Genomic DNA, 22,151 nt, shown 5'->3' with positions numbered 1-22,151 from the left:
CTCTGCACGGCTACCCCCCAGGTACGGCTCTCCAGCGCCTGGCCCATCACCCTGGTGGCTTTCTGGGCTGCTCTGGGTACACCTGAGGAGCGTTGCTGTCTGCTCAGGGTTGCCACCAGGGCAACCAGGTAACAGGGACAACAGGGACCCTGCCAAAAAGTGCTCGATCCCCTTAGGAAAAAAATACAAGCCGACTTCCCCAGCTCAGCCTCCTCTGCCTCCTGTTTGAACCCCCCAAGCTCCAGCCCTGCACGAGGGACAGCAGAGCCACCGGAAGGTTTCCCAGCCCCCCGGGGGGGTTGTGGCGGAGCCTCCCCACCACCCTTGGGGCTCTGGCCGCCGCCGGCCACCCGCCACCCAGCCGCTTCCAGGAAGCCAGCCCCGTCGCGCCGTCTGGGGCCGCCGGCGGCTCCGCGGCCGTGCCCTTGGCTGCCGGCCACGGTGGGAGGCCCCCGCGGTTCTCCCGGCTTTGGGCGGCCGCCCGCGGGGGTCCCCAACGCCTCCCCTGCACACCCAGCAGCTGGGGGGAGAGCGAGGAGAGGGGCTGGGGTGAAAGCTTGAATTCCACCCCCCCGCCAGCCCCAGCTTTGAGCCCAGCGGGAGGAAAGAGGGGAGGCAGAGGGCTTGCTCTGCTCCGGCAGCGCTTCTCTAATGCGGTTACACGGGCTTGAAATGAGTGTTTACCGCTGGAAAACGCTGCTGCTGGTACCTCTGCTCCTCCAGAGTGCCAGATCTGTGTGTTTGAAATGGCCAGGCCACTGGAGGAGCAAAAACTCAAAAAAAAAAAAAAAAAAAAAAAAAATCAAATTTCTAAGAGCAAATCCTTTTATTGAGCATGTGTGTGGCTTTCTGTGCTGCTGGGAACCTACAGTTCCCATATAAAACTCGGCTCCTAATTCTTCCCTGCCTTTTCCCTTCCCCAGGCTCTGTCCATTGTTCTTGCTTGGCTCCATCGCTGAGTCCGTGGCAAACTTTTGTCCATATGTCTCCCCAGGAGCCATCTGAGGTGTAGGTCGGGCTGTTATTATCCCTGCTTGGGAGAAAGGAAACTGAAACACGCCTCAGGTCACCCGAGGAAATCTGTGCTGGATTAGCACCTGAATCATTTGTTCTGGTCACAGAAATGCTAATTTCATTAGCATTTCAACATCTGAGCAGAGCCCTGAGTGATATGGCCGCGAAGATGCAGGTATTTCCAGCCCCAGTCCTACCCCACTAAGCTCAGCGGTGAATTTCTTTGGCAGTGGATTGAAATCTAACCAAATATTTTCTTTGGGCTCAGTTCTCCTTTCATTGGCATTGTTTTATGCAGAACTGATGTAAGCAAAAGAAGAAATAATTATTTTTTTGTTTAATTCTTGCAGAGCATATATTTTTTGCTGTGGAATTATTCAGCAAAGATGGTGCTTGCTGGTAACAGACTGGGATATCTCAAATGAATGTCATAAACTTTTTTTTTTTGGTGCAATCCTTTATTTCTGCATTCTTTACAGCAGGACTGGGAGATAATGGGGTTGGAATGTCCTTCTTGAATGTTCATTTTATTTTTTTGTCAAGGAGGATAAAACTCCAGCTAATCCTGCCATAAATTTAGGTATTCCTAATGCTTCGGTATTCCCAATTTTCTTCAGGCATTAGGTATGTAATCAGTCCTGTGCCAAAAGGGAAAATAAAAGAAAAATTTGGGATTGCAAGCAGCTTTTTTTTTAAAAAAATAAAATAATAATAATAAGAAGAAGAATAAAAAAGAACAAGCTGCCCAGTATTGCTCAAGTTCAGATGGTTTTAATAACTTTCCAGTGTAACCTGTCTGGCTCTGCAGTCCCTCCACAGGAAAATTGAGATTTGGGAGCGTGCAGAATCTGTCTTGTGGCAATTCACATGGCTCAGTACTCTTAGGACAGCAGTACGGTGGTGCTGTGCCCTCTTACAGTAGTGTCCCATTCAAGGTTTACATCTGTGCTCCTCACAAACCCAGCAGAACCGAGCTGCACCCCCTGCTAACGCATGGGGTAAGAAAGGGGGCTAACGGTGATATCTGGAGTGTGACACGAGGCTGGGCGTATTGGGGTCCGAACAGAAAGGAGGAACAGGACCAGAGGGGCCCTGATCAGCAGTGCAGCCCCACAGGCAGGGAAAACACATCGGAGGTGTCTCTGCTGCTATTTCCGAGCAGAAGCTGCATTCCTATCAACCAGCACAGTGGCATTTCCCTGTGGTCTGCTCCACGGCTGCCCCGCCACCTTCCTGATGCCTTATCGATGACTGGTGCCATACGATCCCTTGCAAATAACAGTTCTGCCTCCTTCCCCCTTCTTCCTAGCTTCTGTTGACTTTCTTCCCTTTGCTGCTTAGCCCATGGCTTATATTACAGATATATTTAAAGTGGGTTCTTTTTAAACTCTTCCAGGTTGTGTTTATTTCTTTAGGAGATAGCAGTTTAATGTATGTACATGTGAAGAGGGGCTGTGCTCCTCCACCAGTATTTTTTTATTTTGGTGGGGTTCTCTGTTACCCTTTCTGTAGCTTGAAAGGGCTTTGATGGGAGGGGGGTATTTTTGCTTTAATTATCGTTAAAGAAAGAAGATAGAAGGAAACCAACCTCAGCCTATGAAACTTTTCCCAGCACAACTTGTAGATGCTGATGGCTAAAAGGCCACTCCACTTAATGAGGGGCTGAGAATTGTCCAAGTGAGCAGTTATTTTCAGGACATCCACCCTTCCTCAGGTAGCTGGGAGCCAGCGCAGGGTAAGAAGAGCATCCACGGGGCTTCCCTCAACGCCTGTTTGCAGGCAGCCTGGGGGAGCAGCTCTGTGTACTGCAGGCACAAGACCTTGGGCTGGCCGTCCCACCAAGGGGTGCTTTCTCTGTGAGCCATGCAGCTGGTGATGTGGCGTGCCGTGCTGGCTGCTGGGGGGCTTTACGAGCAGCCCAGCTGCTGTGAGGAGGCCACAGCCACGCAGCTCCCAACTTGGGTTTGTATAAGCACCAAAACAGACAATGGGGAAAAAATTGGAAATGAGCAAGCTGGCTGTTTTCGATTAGGAGCAGCCCTACTTCAGTCTGCGCCACAGGCACTCGTGTTTGCTTAGCAGTACAAAGGATTATTCATGTGAAAGTGGATTCCTGGACCAGGATAAGATAGCAGGACCTTTTACTTGCTCCCGTGGGTCCATTTCTGGTGGGCTCCACCAGCATCTCGCTGGCATTTTGTGGGAGGTGAAGCCTGTGGAAACGCACAGGGGTCAGTGAAATGGCCCCTTTGTCACTAGGCAGTCCTGGATCGGGCCCGCTGTGTGGGTTTCCCTGTTGTCTCCAGCCTGTGGGGGGTTGCTCCATTTGTACTTGGGTGTTCCTAAACTAAGGTTTTGGGGCTGTCTGTAAATGCATCAAACAAAATGACCAGCCTGACTGGCCTCAGGGCTGTGGTTTTATGCCCTGATCGTATGGTTGACCCCTGCTTTTCACACCTAGCAGCAAAGCATCTCTTCTTGGCTTAGCAAACGGTCCTTATCTGGTGTAAAAAACATTATCTGCAGGTTGTATCGCGGGCCTGTGAAGTCAGGGGTTCTTGACTGTGCTCCCAGCTTCTCCACCAGCTCCCCATGGGCCTCAGTTTGTGCACCTGCAGGGTGAGGATATCCATCCCTACCTGCCTTGCAGGAAGGAATATCTGATTGAGAGGTGCCTGCGCTACGAGATGCTCGGATGAAGGATGTAGCTGGGAACAGTTCTCACTGCTCTTATTAGGCCCTGCTAACAGAAGGGAGAAGCAGTTCTGTGCTGCCTTGCTTTAAATAGGGCACAGTGTGAGGCACAGATACAAATGAAAACCGTTCAGCTTGTTTCTTTTCTCTTCTCCCCCTGCAGAGAACCTGGCCCTGATTCTGCTGTCATGCTGGTGCAGAAGAGCAATTCAACTGGTGTCAGAGGATTTCCATTGACATAAATCTAGTGTAAGCAGGAGGATCGTGGGGCTCTATATTGGACATTTTCCACTTTCCAGGGTGAACGTGTGGACTTTCCCTCAAGCAGACCAACCTCAGTAGGCATATTTATTCCTCTTTGTCCTTGCCCTTAATTTTTCTTCTATTTGCTTGCGTTACTTAACTCCATGAAATGCATCTTCCATAAATACAAGTGGAGGTGGGCATTAAAACAAGACATAGCTAAATGTTTTAGAGAGACTTCTCCACTCGCCCTTCCAAAGTGGCAATCATGTATGGGTTTTGCTATCCTAAGGCAGGCAGCTTTGCTGGTATTTCTCATGATTATTGATAATGATTATTGATAATATTTTATTGAAGAATTTTATGCCTTGGCATTTTGAAGTGCTGCAAACTTCCTGCAGAACAACCAGGCCCCTATACTGTGGAACTTTTGAGGTAGCAAAAGGTGTGTGTGCTAAAGACTGCTTGTATATTGAATCAGATTGAGATGTAAGTAGGTAAGGTCATGCTTGCTGTTCTGCTTTCATGCAACTCTCCAGAAACTCCCCTGGTAATAAATAATAATGATTACCTGATTATCTGTAAGGCATAATAACAGCTTTCATCCAAGATCTGAAAAACTCTTTGAAAGGTGGATTTTGCAAATGCAGAACTGCAGTGCAGGGGATGAACAGCTTGATTTTATCAGCCAGCATTGAACTTGCCATAGGGGTACACAGGGGAGCACGTAGCAAAAAGGGGTTGAATTGGTGCTTCTTGCAGCTCTGTCCAGTGCCTCGTTTTTGTGGCTGGTTGTGCCATACTGTTCACACAGTCTCTTCACACTTCCCACAGCGTGCTTTCTTTTTTTTGCCTCTTTTTAATGTGACCCAGAGCCCTGGCTATGGTCTTTCAGGCATATCTTTGAGACAGGTACTCCTAGAAACTTAGATCCAGCTGTAGAGATTCACAGAATCCTCTAGGTTGGAAGAGACCTCCAAGATCACCTAGTCCAGCCTCTGAGATTGGTTGCTTCTGAGCAAGAGGGTTGTGTTCCCAGCTCCTAGAGAGCAGCCTTGCAAGGTTTTAGGTCTGAACACCTGAAAACCGCAGGATTGGAAGGGTTCTGAGCATGCTGGAAATCCAATGCTCACGCCGAGGCATGATGCATGCAAGCAGGCAATGACATCTAGAGTATCTTGAAACATTTGGGAGATTACAAGAAAATCTTTACTGCTGGCCCTGTTCTAACCCATTCTGGTTTTTAGAAAGATGTGGAAACAACTTATCTAATATAAATGTATTTGTTTTAGGTTTTGCCTCCCCCTCACAATTTCTGCCAAAAGCTCTGGATTGCTGTGGTCAATGGCATTTCTGAAGGACACACGGGCTGACAGACAGTAAGTTTGCCACAGCAAATATTGCAGTCTTTTCCAACAAAGGCAAAACAAATCACATGTTGTCAGTGGTATTGCAGGTCAAGCATGAAGTTGTGCCATCTCCCACAGTCTGAGCAGAAAAAGAAATCTAAGCATTGAAGGGAGACAGAAAAGTTGGCTGACTGTTTAATTTACTTATCTTTTTATGTCTTTTTCTGTACTTTTTGATTTCTTAACACACGGAGTTCCCCAATTTTCTATTATTATAATGAGGAGTTTCATTCATTGCCCAGCACCAAAGCTCTCCTCATGGCGGTACAGATCAAACACTGTTTTTTCCTGCCCTTCTTATCAGTTTATCACAGATCGCTCAGCTCAATGTAGGTTTGAAACCTTTACCTTGTGCCCAATGACTTCACCCTGTCTGGGAGAAGGGAAGGAGCAGGGAGCACCCTAATCTGTCTTCCTTTTGGCCTAAAAGGTGGCAGAGGAGAGGCAGTGTAAAGGAGGAAGCTGGTATCAGCTCAGAACCTTTTTTCCTTGCTTCATCTCTGCCTTCCAGTATCTCCTCTCCCTTCCCTTCTGCTCTCTGCCCTGTGCTGCAGCATTGCTGGTGACCTTGCTGTCTTCTCCCCTGCCACTCCTCTCCATCACTCAAGGTGCTTGAGAGATCGGGGGCCCCATACAACTGCGGGAGAAGCCTGTGGAGTCATTCCTCCTCCTTCCAGCTGTGAATATGGCCCAAGGGGCTTCTAATCACTTTCTTTCATTCTGCACACAATGAGTAGTGTAGCAAAAGCTCTCAACTGGGGAAAGAAAGGGAGAGAATTGCCAGAGGAAGAAAAGGATGGGAGGAGAGAGAGACGGTTCTCTCTTTATCCATAAAGCTGGAGACTTCCCTGCTCAGGAAATGAAGGTCTTCTGACCCCTGGAGTCTTTTTCCTCCAGTTCAGACAATGTGCAGATGTTCTGCCAGGCCTTGCTGCACCCGTTTGATACCTATAAAGCTTTTGCATTCAGTTCTATCGAGTTGGCTCTATCCCAAAGACATTAAATTCACATAAGAAATAAAAGCATTTTGCAGCACTGGAGCTATTCGTACCTTGGGAAGTCCTCGAGCTTCATGGGTGGGAGTCAGAGAGAGGACCTTCCCAGCAAGGTGTCCTTCGGCATTTCAGGACACCGTTTTCTATAGGAAAGCCGTTTGTCACCAAAATATCTGGGGCAGGAAAAGAGAGAATGATGGTACAGGGAGGGTTGGCTTTGCTCTATCAGTGAAGAGCTGAGAACAGAAGAACATCCAGCGTGTGCATCTGGCAACAACGGGGTAAGAAAAAGGCAAATATTTTGCTGGCCTTATCTGGTGGAATTACTAGGACTAGCCATGGAGAAGGGTGGGAAGCAACTGGAGAATGAATAATGTGTACCTGGAAGCCCACCTCTCCATTTTACAAGGGAGCAGCTCCTCCTAGAAGGGCTGTGCAAATGTTCCCAACTTCCTGAGCTATGCGGAGAGCCTTCATTTGACTCCTTTCTGGGGGTGAAATCTCACAGTTGTGTTGCTAGCACCTGTCAGAGCCCGTAAGAGCTGTATGTCTTAGATGGAAAGTTTTCAAAGTGCAACAGGCCCAGAAACGCCTCCCTCCATGCATGCATAAGACACTGTGATTAAAAATGCACCCGCAGAGAGGAAAATAAAAACAACAGCCCAGAAACTCCTTGAAGAAAGATATTTATGTCCTAAGTTGTAAAACTAGCCAAGCTCCCCAAAGAAACAGCAGTAACAGAATTTAGCTGTTGGAACCCAGAGACGCATTGTTCTGATTTAATAATTAATGTGGAGTTAATTGAGGCTTTTACTGAACTGAAACAGGATAAAAGAAACCTGCCAGTCTGGACGCCATGCTTCTCTGAGAACAAGTTCATTCTGTTCCCCTGTGACCCCCTCCCCAGTCCCTGTGCCACACGCCACCCCCCTTTCCTTTTCCCCAAAGGGGTGTGGAGCGTGACCACTTCTGTTCAGCACACAAAACGAGGCAGGGAAGCAGGGAAGGTGGCCACCGAGGCGGCTGGGTGTGGGGAAGAGGGAACCAAGAGCGAGCCTGGTCTGGGGGTGAACGGAGCTTTCCTCCTTCCCTCTCCTGGGCCATTGTTTGACAGCAATTTTCCACATATGCACTGACTTGGGAATTGCTGAGCCATGCAGCAGTCACAAAGGATGGCAGCAAAGACAGAGAGAGAGAGACAGGGAGAAGCTGGCTCCGTGTTATCTTCAAGAAAGTAAATAATGACACGGGTTTATGGCTTAAAATGTAGTGCTTTAGAAATTAAGGGTTGCACAGAATGGATCCTGGGCAAAGTGGCTTTTAACCCCTCGGAGCCTGTGCAATGGGAATAAATACTTCTCAGGCTTGCTGGGAAAAATGGCCAAATTTTGGTGGTGGGGCTGTTGGTTACTAGAGAATGGAAGGATGGGAGAGCCCGTCAGAGTAGGGCATGGCTGCAGCACCAGATCTAGGTCCTCTGGAAGAGAGTTTGGAGTGGCCTTCATCTTGCAGAAGAAATCATTATACCAATTTTAAGGACCTTTGGGTGAGAGTTTATCAGAATTTATCAATAATCATGAAGGAAAAGCTGTTGTGTTATTTTGTTTTGTTTTTTAATTTTAATTTTTTTTTTTCTGATCACAACAGTATTGGGGGAACAGAAGGTGCTAAGATGGATGAGTCTTGGAGCAGATCTACCCTGAATTCTGGCCCCTGCAGTCTCCTGCCTTGGGCCTATGTTTTTTTTGGAAAAATGCAAGCCTTGCATCAGCCCACTGCCATACTGTGGTGTGCTAGTGCAGAGGTGAGGGAATTTTCCTTGTATGGGAAGGGTAGAAGAGTTTCTGGGAAGGAATAACTCCTCGATCTCAATTCTCCTTTCCTTCCTTTCACCCCCTCCTGTCAGGACAAGCCCTGCTACTTTCATTCATCCCATCAGCTCCTACGTAGAGACTGGAGCAAGAGCAACAACTTTTGAAAGTCCATGAGATTGTGACTGTTTGCAGTTTGCAGGGGGGAAGGATCTCTGTACATCTTCCCATTTAGTAACTGCTCTTCAGCAACTACCTGCAAAGAGGACCCTTTTATTTAGGTTTTCCCTTTATTCTTCTAGGTTCACTGAACGCAGGGAGAGGAAAACCCCAGCTGGGAGCACCAAAAACGAGCAAAGCAAAGCTGCTCTATATTGCTGACAGTCACTGGGATCATCAGCAGAAGCGAGGTACGCAACACTTCTTTCTCATTTGGGGTTCAGACTCTCTCTTTGGAAGCAGGAGTGCTAGGACATTGGGGTTTCTTTCCTCCAAATAAATGGGGTGACAGAAGAGATTACTAGGAAGTGCTTTTTCACCTGAACGTGAGCAAACCCCATTGGGTGAACTTTGCAGCACAGAGCACATCTCTGAGGGTGGGAGAGGGGATGCTGGGCACTTGGAGAATAAGGAGAAAGAGGGAAAGCTCTGGGGAAGGTAATCACACACTTCTCGAGTCACGGGAACATGATATATATGTGCCTGTTGTGAGGTAGTGCTTTAGGTGCATCTCTGTTTATTAAAAAGGGATTTTTTTTTTTCCATCTGACTTTATTGATACACAGTGGTTCAAAGAAAATTAAGAAAAAAAAAGAATTGCAGCTGTGGAATATTATTATTTATGCACAACCCCTTAGTAGTCAGAAGTTCCTCTGGAGATCTATTGATTCTACGTGTGGGTGAGTTTTTGAACTGCAGTTGGTGCTGCTCTAGCTTTGTTGCCACTTAAGATAATAAGCTGGTCTAATTCTGTGCACGGCATCATCCTGGCTTCCACAAGAATGGAGTTACGCCAATATTGGTAGTTTTGGAAAATCACTTCGCAAGTGTGTGCCAAATCCCCGGAGGGTTTGCCGTTCAGAAACACAGAAATTAGAAGAAAAGAATGGCTCCATTGATCTGGTTCCTAAACTGTTCATTGTATGACCTTAGGCAACTCATTTAATTTCTGAGTGCCACAGTTTATCTATCAATAAAACAGGGATAATATCTATTTATTTCTTACAATAGGTTGGGAAATCTAATAAGAAGAATGTTGGCAATAAGCTTTTGATCCTGTAAAAGTAAGAGAGGACAGCAAAGGACAGCATTATTTACAAATGCATGTTGCATTTTTCATGTAGTTGACAATGTTATTGTGCTGTTTGGAATCAAGCTGATGCTAAATAATTATCTGAAACAGAATTCAACAGATTCTTGATCCTGGCATGTGGGAGGTTCCGATGTGTCTCTAAATTTAGAGTTTCTCTTTGATTTGCTTAGGCAGTTGAATTCATGTTGGGTATTCAGCCCCGGACAGGACACGTTGTTCGCTGGCTTGTGTAGCTTCCATGGATCACATCAACCTGGTGTCCACCGTGCCGTCAGTCTTGCCTGGTTTAGGCATGATAGGTGCGGCCCTGGGGCACAGGTAGGCTGACCCAGGTGGCTTCTGGCTGTGTCCTCTGCCTTTCTGTGGTTATTCCGTGGTTTTGGCTGAGTCAGGGTAAGAGAAGGGCACTGACTGTGCTCTGCTTTTGTATGAAATCGGTCCATAAACAAAATAAATTGCAGGCCCAGCTGGAGCTGTGAAAGCAAGCAGCACTGAAAAATGAGCCTGGGATAGGGAGATTTATTGAAATGAGCCATGCACTCACACCACCATGTATGTATCTGTGTGCGTGCTTATCTGTATCTGTACGTGTGCCTGTTAGACAGGTAGAAATCTAATGGTCATACAGTAACCATATAACGGCCTGGTGAAGAAACAAACGTAAATGACAACAGAGGTATTTTTTTACTTAATGAGAAAATTGAAGGAGAAGAAGAGGAGAGGAAAAAAAAAGAGAGGAAAACACACACCAACATATTCTAGGAAGGGATTATTATCAGCTGGAGGTGCAAACAGGGGGCCAGGCCCTCCCAGGACTGTGGGCTGCCATTCGCCTGTACCACTGACCTGGATGAAGGGAGCAGAGCCCAGATGAAGTCTCCTTCTCAAGGTCCCACAGACCTTGTGAAGAGCCCAGAGGGCACGTGTGCTTCGAAGAGAACCAGGCAGAATCACACCATACAGAGGAGAAAAATTTTATTCAGGCTTCGAAACACCCAAAAGGGGATTAATAACCGTAATTAAAAAAAGGAAAATAAATCTCCTGTCCATTAGACGGGAAAAATCCTTTGCCTCCCTGCAGGAGAGAGGAGACTGGGAGCTGAACAGAATGTAGGATGCAAGAGCAAACTGTAACCCAGTGAATTAGTCTTAACTATAGCGAAAACAGCGCTTGTGTAAATGAGGCCCCTAAGGGCCGATAACCAAGCAGTAAAATGTTACAGGAGGGAAGTAAGTCAGGGCTATAAACCTGGGAAGTCAGGACTGGGTAGCCAGGATCTGGAGCATAAAACAGGCGAGATTAAAGGATGACAGATGAGGGCTGGGAAGGATGCATGAATCCTTGCTGGCCTAAGGATTCTAATTCCTTTGAAGACAGGCTGGTTCCTCCGAGTGCTGCCAGGCACCAGAAAATGACGGAGATGCCCACTGAGAACTTGCAAGGAGAGTGGAAGAGTGAGCGATGGATGATAAATAAAATAAGGGAACATAATCAAATCAACATTGAGTGGATTTGATTTAGGAGGACACCAATGAATAGAGAAGGGGAAGAAGGCGGCAGGGTGGGAGTTACTGTTGGATGGGACTGTGGCTTGAGTGAGATATAGTGCAAGCCCTAAATTATCATCATCATTATTTTTTGGCTGGGCTGTGTTGTGACATCAATACCAATTTACACTCTGGGTGAATAGCACTTACTACCTTCTTGTCTTCATAAATTGTGCATTGCCCTTATTTATTTGCTTCCCTGTCCCCTTCCTCTCCTCCTGCATCGCCTCCCTCCTCCCTTACACCCTGACGGGGGTGGCGTATCCTTGCTATGTCCTTGAGGAGCTTGACATCTAACCCCAGTTCTGAGTCCCCAGCTCCACGCTCCCTCCTCCTGTGACAGGTACAGCAATGTTCCGTTTATATTCTTCGTTGTGGGGAGGATGGTGCGTGCAAAAGGAGGCGAGGCATTACCCTTGATAGACCCGTTAGCAAGTGAATCCCTTTTCAGGCAGCTGCTATTTCCGTGGTACCTGTGGTCCTCTTGTCCAGCTGTAAGTTGCCACGTTGACTGTTCTGAGTCAAAGCCTTCTTCCTGCCATCACGTGCTACACGTTCAAAGGTCGTAATTTTTATACTTGCTTTCTGTCCAAATTCAGTGAGCCATCTCACGTTGTGAAGGCCCACAAAAGCACTGCTGTGGCATCACAAGACATCTTCAAAACTACCTTCAGGCATGTGAAAAGCAGGTCACATCATGGCAACCCCAGCGGTGCCTGGAAGCAGGTCGACTATTTTTTATCTGTCCACAGGACGGAGCTGCTCCATCTCTCACTTGTGTGGACTAAGTTCTAGTAAAAAAATCATTCTGCAAGCCACTTGCCTTCCCAGGGCATCCATTTGATGCCTATTGTAATGTTAAAAAGGCACAGAGTCTATTGTTTTTCTTTGAGAATAATATAGCAGCTGAGGGGAAAAAAAAAAACAACATCGTAACAGTGACCACATTATCTTAGGTAACTGCGAGATCTCTCTGCTGCTCAGAAGGAACATAGCTAGAGAGACAGAACCCATTCCATTTCATTTAAGAAAATACTTTTTTTTTTTTTTCCTGCAAATTTGTGTTGGTATTTTCATCCTGCAGAAAATGAGGCAATGAGAAAAGTAGTGTAGGAGAAGCATTAAAGGACAATAAAATCAAGTATATGCCAAATACAAGACCAGGCTTGAACTGTACATCTTATGGAACCTCTGCAGAAGGATAGGGAAGTAATCTGAATATCGGCAAAGAGCTGGAGAGTTGGATTGTGGATCCCAAGAACAGTCTATCCCAGGTGAATGAACAGATCCCAGGTACAGTTCAGTTTTCACAGACTGGTCGTGCATCCAGCCTCCTGTCACTCACCATCTCCTTTCTCATCTTGTTTGATTGATTAGAAGATTTTCTTACTTGCTCTTTTGGTGTGAACAATCAAGGCCACCTGTCTTGAGGAGGGGAAGAAGATGTCATTCAGCTACTACATTTCCTTGGAGGAGGAGGACTTTCACTCAGCTGATTAAATTCTGGAATAAAGAGGGAGATGGGGCAGTCATCTTTTTGTTTCCTCTATACTCCCATGTACTCCCGTTTTCTGTTGGTGTAGCAAAAAGAGGATGAAGCATCTGTAGCAGATAGATGGCATGCCAAACCTTTTTTTTTTGTCCCTCAACAAGTGCTAGGGACTAAAGGATTCCCAGGTTCAACCTCCATGCCCGGGTAGCTAGAAAGGAGCCTAGCAGAAGCTCTTTATAATGCTCTTTATAGCACTTTGGCTCTTATTTAAAAAAAAAAAAAAAAAAAAAAAAAAAAAAGAAGTATAAAGTATATAAAAAACCTTCGAATACATACAGTTAAAAGGAACAAAAAGCATGCCCAGGATAGTGGGGTACTTTATCTTATGGACTGTCAGGTGAAGCTTTTGCTTACTGCTAATAATTGGTATAAAGGAGGATAAGACTGCAACTAGGGAAAAGAAAAACAATGTCTAGCTGGGTTGTGTTTCCAGCTCCTATTAGCCCTAAATCCAAAGAGTACGAGGGGCTGAGCTGCACATTGCTGGAGCGCGTGGGTCTATAAATGGTTAGCCATTCTTGCTCTAGGCTGAGATCTCGCTGCAGGATTTTTAGCTGATGTGACTTTTGATTTTTGACATTAATTCCCGCTGTGCGACTTCGTAGGAGAAAAGGTGTCTGTAACCATTAACAAGAATAATTATGGAAAGAGACGAAATCTTGGATTGGAAAGATGATAAACTATCATCTGGTGTCAGTCGGCAGAGAGACTCGGGTTTTCGCTGGTAGTTTGTGCTAAACCCCTGCATTTTACACTGAAACAGCTGAGTTGTGCACATGCTCTACTGTTCTGCCCTTGTGACTGGGTCAGTGATTGAGTGAATTAGACAAAGTCCATTTGGAAACTGAGTGTGTGCCAACTGCCTTTTTCAGTTCCATTTGAAATTCTGATATAAACTAAAATAATTCTGGCTCAAAACGGCAAGCTTTTCCAGTGGCTTAAAGTCACGCCTTAAATTGATCTGATACCCATCAACGGATGGGGTAACTGGTGGTCTCCTCATGAACTGGTTTGCCTGTTGGAAGAGCTGATGGCAAAATTGAAGCTAACAGATCTTGGAATTACCTCTTGGCGATGTTGTAGTGGATAACTCGTGGTTGTTGAGCATGATGTTGCCCTCAAGCTGTCCAAATTTCCTCTCCCACAGCAGAACCTGAAGAAGAGGGCGATGCTGTGGGGCAATTGCTCTCACACAAAATCCCATTGACTTGGGAGGGAACTTCTAGCTGCATGTAAGGGTGCAAAAAACCCAGAACTAAACGCCTGGTGAACTCAGAAGGTAGACTAACGGGGAGTGGGAAGGCCTTGGTCTGTGTGTGATTTTATTTGGCAAGCAGGTGCCAGGCGATGGCCAATGTCACTATCAAAAAAAGGGCAGAGACTTTTCCTGTGCTAAAGGATTGCAGATTTAATCTATAATAAATCCTGTCTCCTGTTTTCTGGTGGTATCTCCAACTCACAGTCTCTCCTGTCATATTCTGCACCCAATTGGATGTTTATTACTATATATATGGAAACACGAGGCTTCTTCCTGATTCCTGCATCCCGATCGGTTCGTGCTCTGATCTTTGCAGCCAACAGAACAGAAAGCTGGGGATTTGCCTACTTTTGAGTCTGCTTTGCTGAAAAGAAAATAGATTCAGATAATGTATGAAGCAGCCTGGTGCTGGTGCCTGCCCAGAGGAAACAGGCAAAAGAGGGATAGACTACTGAAAAAAAAAAAAAGCAACCTTATTTAGGGGTAGTAGATTTAATAATCTCTAATAGAATTACTGGTAAGGAATCTACATGCTCATCTCTTTCCTGTAAATTTGTGTTTCTTTTTTTTTTGTTTCTTTTTTTTTTTTTCCTCCTCTCTCCCATCTATAGCCTGCCTTCTTCTGTAGGGAATCAGCATGTAGACATTCTCCTAGGACAGCAGCTGATGATGGTACCCGAGCTGCAAGGTCATGTCCTTGCATAATACATTAGGAGACAGTGGGTTTGAATATGCTTAACCCCGTACAGGTGCACAGGGAAGAAGATGGATGCAAAGAACTTCTTTTTCCTGCTGCTTCTGTGCAGGGGGCAGGGCAGAGGCACCATCTCTGAGACTCCTCTTCCACACGTATGGTGCCCTGGGAATCCAACCCAGACTAGAGTGGAGCCTAGCCCCAGGCACAGGGCCTTGGGGAACAGCTGCCAGCACCGAGTTCGCCTTTAGTTTCCCTCCCCACCCCTCATCAGCAGAGACCTGCAGCTGGAGCTGAGCTTTTCCTACAATGCCGACTTGCAATAATGCAAACTAATTGCCAGGGTGCAGCAAAGAAAGCTGAAACACCTGCCAAAAAGGTAGAGCAGCTCCTTTACTTCCATTTTCTGTGTGTAAATAGAGTAAAAATTAAAATCCTGGGGAGCGCTCACGCCCTCTCAGGCTGCAGCTGGATGATGGAAATATTTGGAAGTTCACTGCCAGCTCTGTGGTTTGGTTGATTTGGGGGATGCAGGAGATGTAGAGCTCCCCAGTGCCCCATGCAGAATAACGTGCCTTCCCTTAGACACCACTTTAGTAAACATTCTGGGTAAATGTTGGGTAAAAACTGCCATGTTACATTTTCCTGGAGCCTTGATTTTCTGCTTTTTTGTGCCTAGTCTTGGTGACAAGGGAATCTCCCTAGAGATAATGACTTGAGAGTGGTGTCATTTCAGTTTTTATTGATGCCGTGGTCTCAGACAAGTATGAAAGAATAACTTGGGAAGAGGTGGTGGTTTGGAGAGCAGTAGATAACCCCCTCTAAAGAGAAAGGCATTAAAAAAAAAAAAAGGCAGCATTAACTTTTAAGTTTGGGTTTTCCGAGAATGAATGCTGGACAGATGTAAGCCCTGAAATATGTGATTAGTTCACTGTGTTAAAGGAGTGCAGCACTTCTGCTTTGCTGGTAGCCTGCATCACGAACTTGTAAGGCAATCAGCAACTTTCTTTGGCAGCCCTGTTCCACAGACCCTGGCCTCAGTGAAAGTGCACAGCAGGCAGTGTTTACGGGGTCAGGACCCAGGGGACCTGTGATTTGCTCCGTCAGTGCCACAGAGTCACTCCTGTGACCTAGTAACACATTTCTGGGGAAGAATATAACTCCATAAATCCCAAAGCCAAACTTTTAATGTGAACATCGCAAATTCTTTTGCCTGAACTTCAAACGTGGTTAGATTCATTGTTTAATTTTAATCAGTATTACACAATAATCACTCGCCCAATTTTATTTCCAAATCTCAATCCACCTAGCAGTTCGGTACACGAACGGCCCCTTTGTGTTCACGAGCATCACTCGTTAGTAATTCTTAGCTGGATTAAATCATTAGGCCCTGATCCCGCAGACGGCGTTGGGCTGTGGGTAATTGTACTCGGGGATTAGCTGACTGAGTTTTCTGGTCTCATCTGGGTGGAGTTGTTTGTAAACCACAGGCGTTTGCGAGACTCGAGATATTAAAGAATTCTGTGGCATGGTTCATTTACTTTCATATTAAGCACGCCTATAATACCAAAACTTTTGGGCATTAAATGAGATAAGGAACATCTGAAAGGAGGAGATTTATTTGTACATATTTCACCATGCAATTTTCTGTGTGTGAAAGACGCCTAAAGCTACACTGTTTGAAGTCATTCTCTATGGCTAAAAGCACTTAAGGACATTTGTTCCCCGGCTTATATTTATAATATTGTATAGGCAAGGTCTGGTATTCAATGCAGAAAAAAACTGTCTAAATTTTGAATGCAGGAATTTCAGGATGGGGCCCAAAATTCGATGAATCCTAGGACGTTGCCTTCCTTTGGGAGAACCCAGCACCACCTGCAGGATGAAAGCTGGACTCCTGGAGCAGTGATCTAGGGGCAAGGCTTCATCCCTCCACGATAAGCAAAGCAGAACTTTTAGATGATAAACACCCAATAACCTGTGCCACTGCTGGAAACGCCAACGACCCGTTAGCTCCTTGGCATCGTGGCCAACCAGTTCCCAGCCACCCGTCCTGGTTGGGATTTCCGTGGTGCAATCAGCCCGGATCAGGGCTCAGGAATTTGGGCCGTGTCCGCAGCTGACTTGCCCCAAGCAGTTCACCTGGGCTTCTCACAATCCTACAGCCACCGTTGCCTCACGTAGCACCCCTGGGCTCGATGGCTGAGATTACAGAGCTGTTACCTGGCTGGGCAGACAGGCCCGTGCCCCGATCACGTCGCTGCTGTGCCCCGCAGGATGAAGCTTTCTGCTGCTCCCCAGCCCCGGTGGACGAACTTCTCCCTCCTGCCCTCCTCCTGACCTCAACCTGATCTGGAGGAGCTGCTCCTCCTGAAGGTCAGAGATAATTCACGTGGTGTCGTGCTGTGTCATTCACCATGAGTGACCGCGCTGGTATGATGAATGGGGAAGGGTCAGGCGGAGCGCTAACCCTAGGAACAAATCCGTGGGGCCGCCACCGGCATTTTATTTAGGGTCTACGTAGCGCCTTCCAGGCTTTCTGCCTCAAGAATGAGCAGCTCATCCCTGAAAGGAACTCAGCACTTTCCTTGTTTTTCCGCCCCTGACTCCAGGAGAAGGAGAGGCTGAGAAGCATTTGCAATTCTGTAAAACTTACGAGCACAATGGGTAGCCTATCTAATTGATAAGCAGCCTTAAATCTCGTTTTTCAAGGGTTTGTAGTGTGGCACTGAAAATTGCTGAAACTTGGCATTCAAATCTCATCTGGGGAGCAACTCTTTTCTTCCCATCTCTCTTTTTTTTTTTTTAAGATTGCTTTCTTGCATCATCTTGGATCTTTTCTGCTCTGCAGCCTCCCCTCTGACCCCCCTCACCCCCCCCAAGTTACAATTTCTGGCAGAGTTTCTCAGTGAGCAATTGCTCACGAGGGCTCTGAGCTCTGCCATTTTTCTCCCAGTGGGAGCTGCATCCCTGCATTTTTCTGGAATTAAAAAAAAAAAAAGTCAATTTCTCAGGGTTTTGTTACCTGAAAGAAAGAACAAACAATGCAAAGGCCCAAACAGAAATTTCTGCAGTGCAATGCTCTTTGTACCTATGGCCTACGTGTTAGTTAAAATCATGTCTGCAGAGGGCCCACAAAAATGCCTTTAAGACAATTCATTTCCATTTTAGATCAGCAATGAACCCTGTTTACTCGAGGGTTTTACTCCACCGGCTATAGCACTGTAATTGAAGCCATATAATTTCTCTAAGCCGTGCTAAGATAGAGCACACATCACGCTGGTGTAGAGCTGCATCCTTTTAAGGGTTGCTCTCTTAGAGCTTTTCTGATGAAGTCAAATTCTTCTCTCCCAAATATGATAGCAGTATGCTGGAAAAAAAGGCCATAGCAGAGGTAAGAGATGAGCCTAGCTCTCACCTTCTGCTTTTCAGTGTTTCAGCAAGGAAAAGGGTCAGGTATAAGGGTTGATTTGCCACAAGCACACTTGGTATGCAGCACAGGGCTGAGTTTGGGGAAACACTTCACTGCCATGTTAGGGACACCTCTGGAAAAGCTGTGGGATGGGCTGGGGAGCAGAATCCTGCCCGTTTGTTGTAGCATTCTGTATTTTCCTCTCCCGGCCAGCTTCTTGCCCCAGGAGCGTGCTAACAGCGTGCTATCAGTGCCGAGAGGAGTCTCGGCTCCGATGTGACGGATGCGGCCCTTTGTAGCGAGCAGGTGAGTTTCGTGATGAGGTGTGAGATTTGCCACCCCTCCTTAGGCAAGGTTTTCACTGAAGTCGGCGAGACTTTTGCCAGATCTGCGTTGTCAGGACTCCTTCCTGGCTTCTGCTTGCGCAGCAACATGACTAAAATGCTCCACTATCTCATTCCCATTTTTTTTCATCACCTATTTTGGCAGGGCTAGCATCGTGTCCCCGGCCAACAGGTTCCTACACTGGGATGCACTCAGGTAAAATTACCGCCGATTCTACTGGAAAGTTTGTCTGCCTCAGGTCCGCAGGCATAAATACAAAGCCTTTTTCTCGTGTTTCCATTATTCCAAAACAGCTTAAATTTTAGTAATAAAATATTGCAGGCATTTAGTCCATGATATGGATTAGGGCCCCCTTGGCCACTTAGGAGCAGCAAACATAATTTACATGGCAGATAGTTTTGTCATTTGAAAATTAGCTATTCTGTATCTGAAATAACGTTTTTTTGTGGTGGTTGGCATGGAAACAAGGAGAGCCTACAGGTCCTGCTCCAGACACCTTCATAACCCCAGTAGAAGGCAATGGGAGCCTGTGGAAAGGCTCTGCAGCTCTGAAAATCTATGTAAAGTATCTCGCTTTTGTCCTCCAGAAAGGACCTGATTTTGAAAATTAGCTTTATTCTGAAGTCTTCGCTGAAGTGGCGACATGCAGCGGTCTGAGCTCAGGTTGTGCGTTTGGAGTTAAGGTTAAATATTGCAGCAGTAAGAGCTCCTTCCACACCAGCTGGTTCCTGTGCTCTGCAGAACAAGGACACGGCAGTCAAGGGCCCTCCTGTAGTTAAGAGGACACAGCCCTGCTCCGGTAGGTGTCTCGTCCCTCCGTGCTAGAGCTGAACATCGCTGGTGGCACACTGCTACTTTCCTCAAGCCATGCGGTATCAAGTAGAAAGGGCCTTTGGTAACTACAGCAAGTTTTACCCCATTTTTGGATAGGAATTAGGCTGAGTCTTGTCGGTAATTTGTAGAGATCACTATGCTTAATTTTCTCAGCAATGCCAATCTCAAGAGAGGAAAAAAAAGTCCTCGCTGTGACTTGATGAGATGGGGCAAAACATCACCATTTAGCAGTGAGAAGTGTTGGCATTTCACTGAAATGTCATGGCTTCAGCTACATTCTGTCTCTCCCATTCCAAAATGATTTCCAGGAAGGCAAAATGGAAAGTGGGACCACGATGATAAATGAGTGAGATTTTTAACTGTCTCGTTGAAATACAAAAAGCCCTTCATCTTACATAGGAAGCTTTGGTGGGTTTAGTGTTTGAAAATAAGGCCAGACGGAGGACATCTCCTCCGAGACCTGTTGGGTCAGGCATGGTGGTGATTAAAATGCGGTCCTGGTCCTAATGCAGTTTTTAAAGTAGCTGCCTGATGTGGGGTTGTGTCAGATCTTCTGGTTAAGGGAAATGCTGACAGAAGGAAAAAGAAACGCAGGGAAACAACTTGCATCGTCTTCCTCGCTCTGCCAGGAACTAAATGCAGCTCCGTGTGAGGGAGCAGGAGAATAAGGTGCTCATCCCAGTTTCTTCTCCTGTAGGCCTCTTTCTCTTAAATATCCATCGTGCTGAGAGGGAGACGGGCAGGGGATGCGAGGAGTTGGAGTTGTGCTGCGCTGTGTCTGGTGCTGCAAAGCTTTTGGATGCTGGCGGCGAGGACTGGGACGAATGGCTGTAATTTACAGCTGAGAACAGGCTTTTGTAGGACAGACTGGGGGAAAATTGAATCTCGAAATGATTCGCTTAGAGCCGAGGCCTGCCTCCGTGGAAAGTCTCGCTAGGTGTGGAGAATTTTCTGGCAGACACAGCTCGAGGGGATGGGGCCGGGAGCGCGACTTCGCCTCTTCCTCGCACCACTGCTGCTTGGAGACCACCTCTGCTGGAGCATGGCACTTGGTAACTTAGACTTTTCCTGCCCAACACCAGTGTCCAAGGGTCAAAACAGACACAAAGACCTCGGCATGGAAGCCGTTCATTGCTAAAACGTTCCGAAAAGCACCGCTGTGGGTGTGTGAAAGGCCAGGAACGGCACACCGGTGTGCGCTGGCACATCGCGAGCACCACAGAAACCCTCTGCAGCACGTTTTGATGGCTCAAGCAGGGAGCCCACGGTGTGTGGCACTCGGCTGCTGTTTTTTCTCTGCAAGCATCCCTCGGTGGGCACTTTGGGGTGGCACGGCTGCTTGTTGTTGCCCTGGGTTTTGGGTTGGCACGCACAGAAGGCATGGTTGCCTATTTTCGGTGTGCCGGTGCCGGCTGTATGTGCGCACGCAGCTTCTGGTTTTTAATTTTGCTCTTTTAGGGGATTGCTGGTGAGCACTGCAGCAGGACAGCCGTGCTGTGGCTCTCTTTGCACCGAGGCTGTGGCCCCCCGGAGCTCATCATTGCCCCCCCCCTTCCCCCAAGGCGGGGACCCCCCGGGAGCCGTGGCTGCGCGGCTGCCTGGCTGCGTGCGGCCGCGCCTCCGCGTTCCTGTGCTATCAGCCCTGCTGGAAAAAAAAAAAGAAAACATAAAAAAAGAAAGAAAACAAAAAAAAACCCTCATCCCCCGGCCGCCCGGGGAGCGCGTAGGCGGCTGCGGGGCGTGCCGAGCCGAGCCGAGCCGTGCCGAGCCGCAGCGCCCCGGGGGAGGCAGCGGCCGGGGCCGCCCGGTTAATTGGGACCTGGCGGCGCCAGCTGGGGCCGGCCCCGGGCAGGGCTCCCAGGGCACCGCTCGGCCCCGGCCTTGCGTGGGGTTTGGGGTTTTTTGTGTTTTTTTAATCTCGGTTTCCTCCCGCCCCCGCCCCGCGGATGCCGGAGGCTCCGAGCCGCGGCTGGGGGAGGCCGCCGGGGCTGGGGGGTGGGAGCTGCGGGTACGGGGGGTGGAGGGGATGGGGATGGGGAGAAGATCCCTCATCCCCTTCCCTGTCCCTGACCACGTCCCTGTTCCTATCCCCGTCCCTTTTACCTTCCTTCTCCCTATCTCTGTTCCCCTTCCCATCCCCTTCACTGTCTCTGTCCCCATTCCTGTCCCTGTCCCCATCGGTATGAGCTGCTCCCAGTGATGGCAGGGCTGCGGAAAGCCTCTGTCCCCAGCAGTGCCCATTTCCCAGATGCAGATTGTTCACCAGGTCCCCCCGATGCTGTCCATACTCAGTTTAATGAAGTTCTGTCCCCCTGTGCCTTCACGCACACTGCCAAGCACACGCCTTGACGTGATACACGTCTATGGCATGTTTTTTGGTACATTTATTTTTCCTTTTTGCAACCAAACCGATTAGGAGAAAGCTTTTTATGAGGGGCTTACGGCTGCGTGGACCTGCATGTAAAGGATTTCCTCGGAAGGTTTAGTTTTTATCCTTCACATTGCGAGAGCAGTGAAAAGCAGCCCGGTACGTTCTCCTAGATAGATGCAGTCGCTCCTGGACCAAACGTGTGTAGGAGCCTTGCTGGCTGCAGTGCAGAGCGTGCTCAAAGTGCTGTGGAGCCCAGGAGGAAAATTGCAATGGTTTCTGTCCTCCTGTGGCATACGGTGAAGGGATTGCGGGGCGGTGGGTTCATGTGCACCAGGAGGGTATCAGCAGCTGGGGGTCGTGTTTGGCCTTTTCAGGCACACGCGTGGAGGTTTTGTTGCCAGTTGAGTTCAGCTGCTGGGAGAATGGGTTGTACTGGGTTGGGAGATAACGCTTGCATCAGCTTTGGCTGTTAACGTAAGGGGGAGACGCGGGTTTGGGATTAATGAAACGTGGAAGTGGAAGGGGAGAGAGAAGTACGAGACTTCAGATGCTGTCATAATTATTGCTCTATTTTAATAAGAGCTGCGGATGCTTATCACCTCGGTGAATCAGGTTGCGTTAGGTGCCAACGTTGAGGCACCCGTGTTTGAGAAGTGCCA

Source organism: Anas acuta, chromosome 22 (genome assembly GCF_963932015.1).
Source record: "Anas acuta chromosome 22, bAnaAcu1.1, whole genome shotgun sequence".
Classification (NCBI taxonomy): domain Eukaryota; kingdom Metazoa; phylum Chordata; class Aves; order Anseriformes; family Anatidae; genus Anas; species Anas acuta.
The sequence above is the reverse complement of the archived record's forward strand: the minus strand, read 5'-3'. Positions refer to the sequence as shown.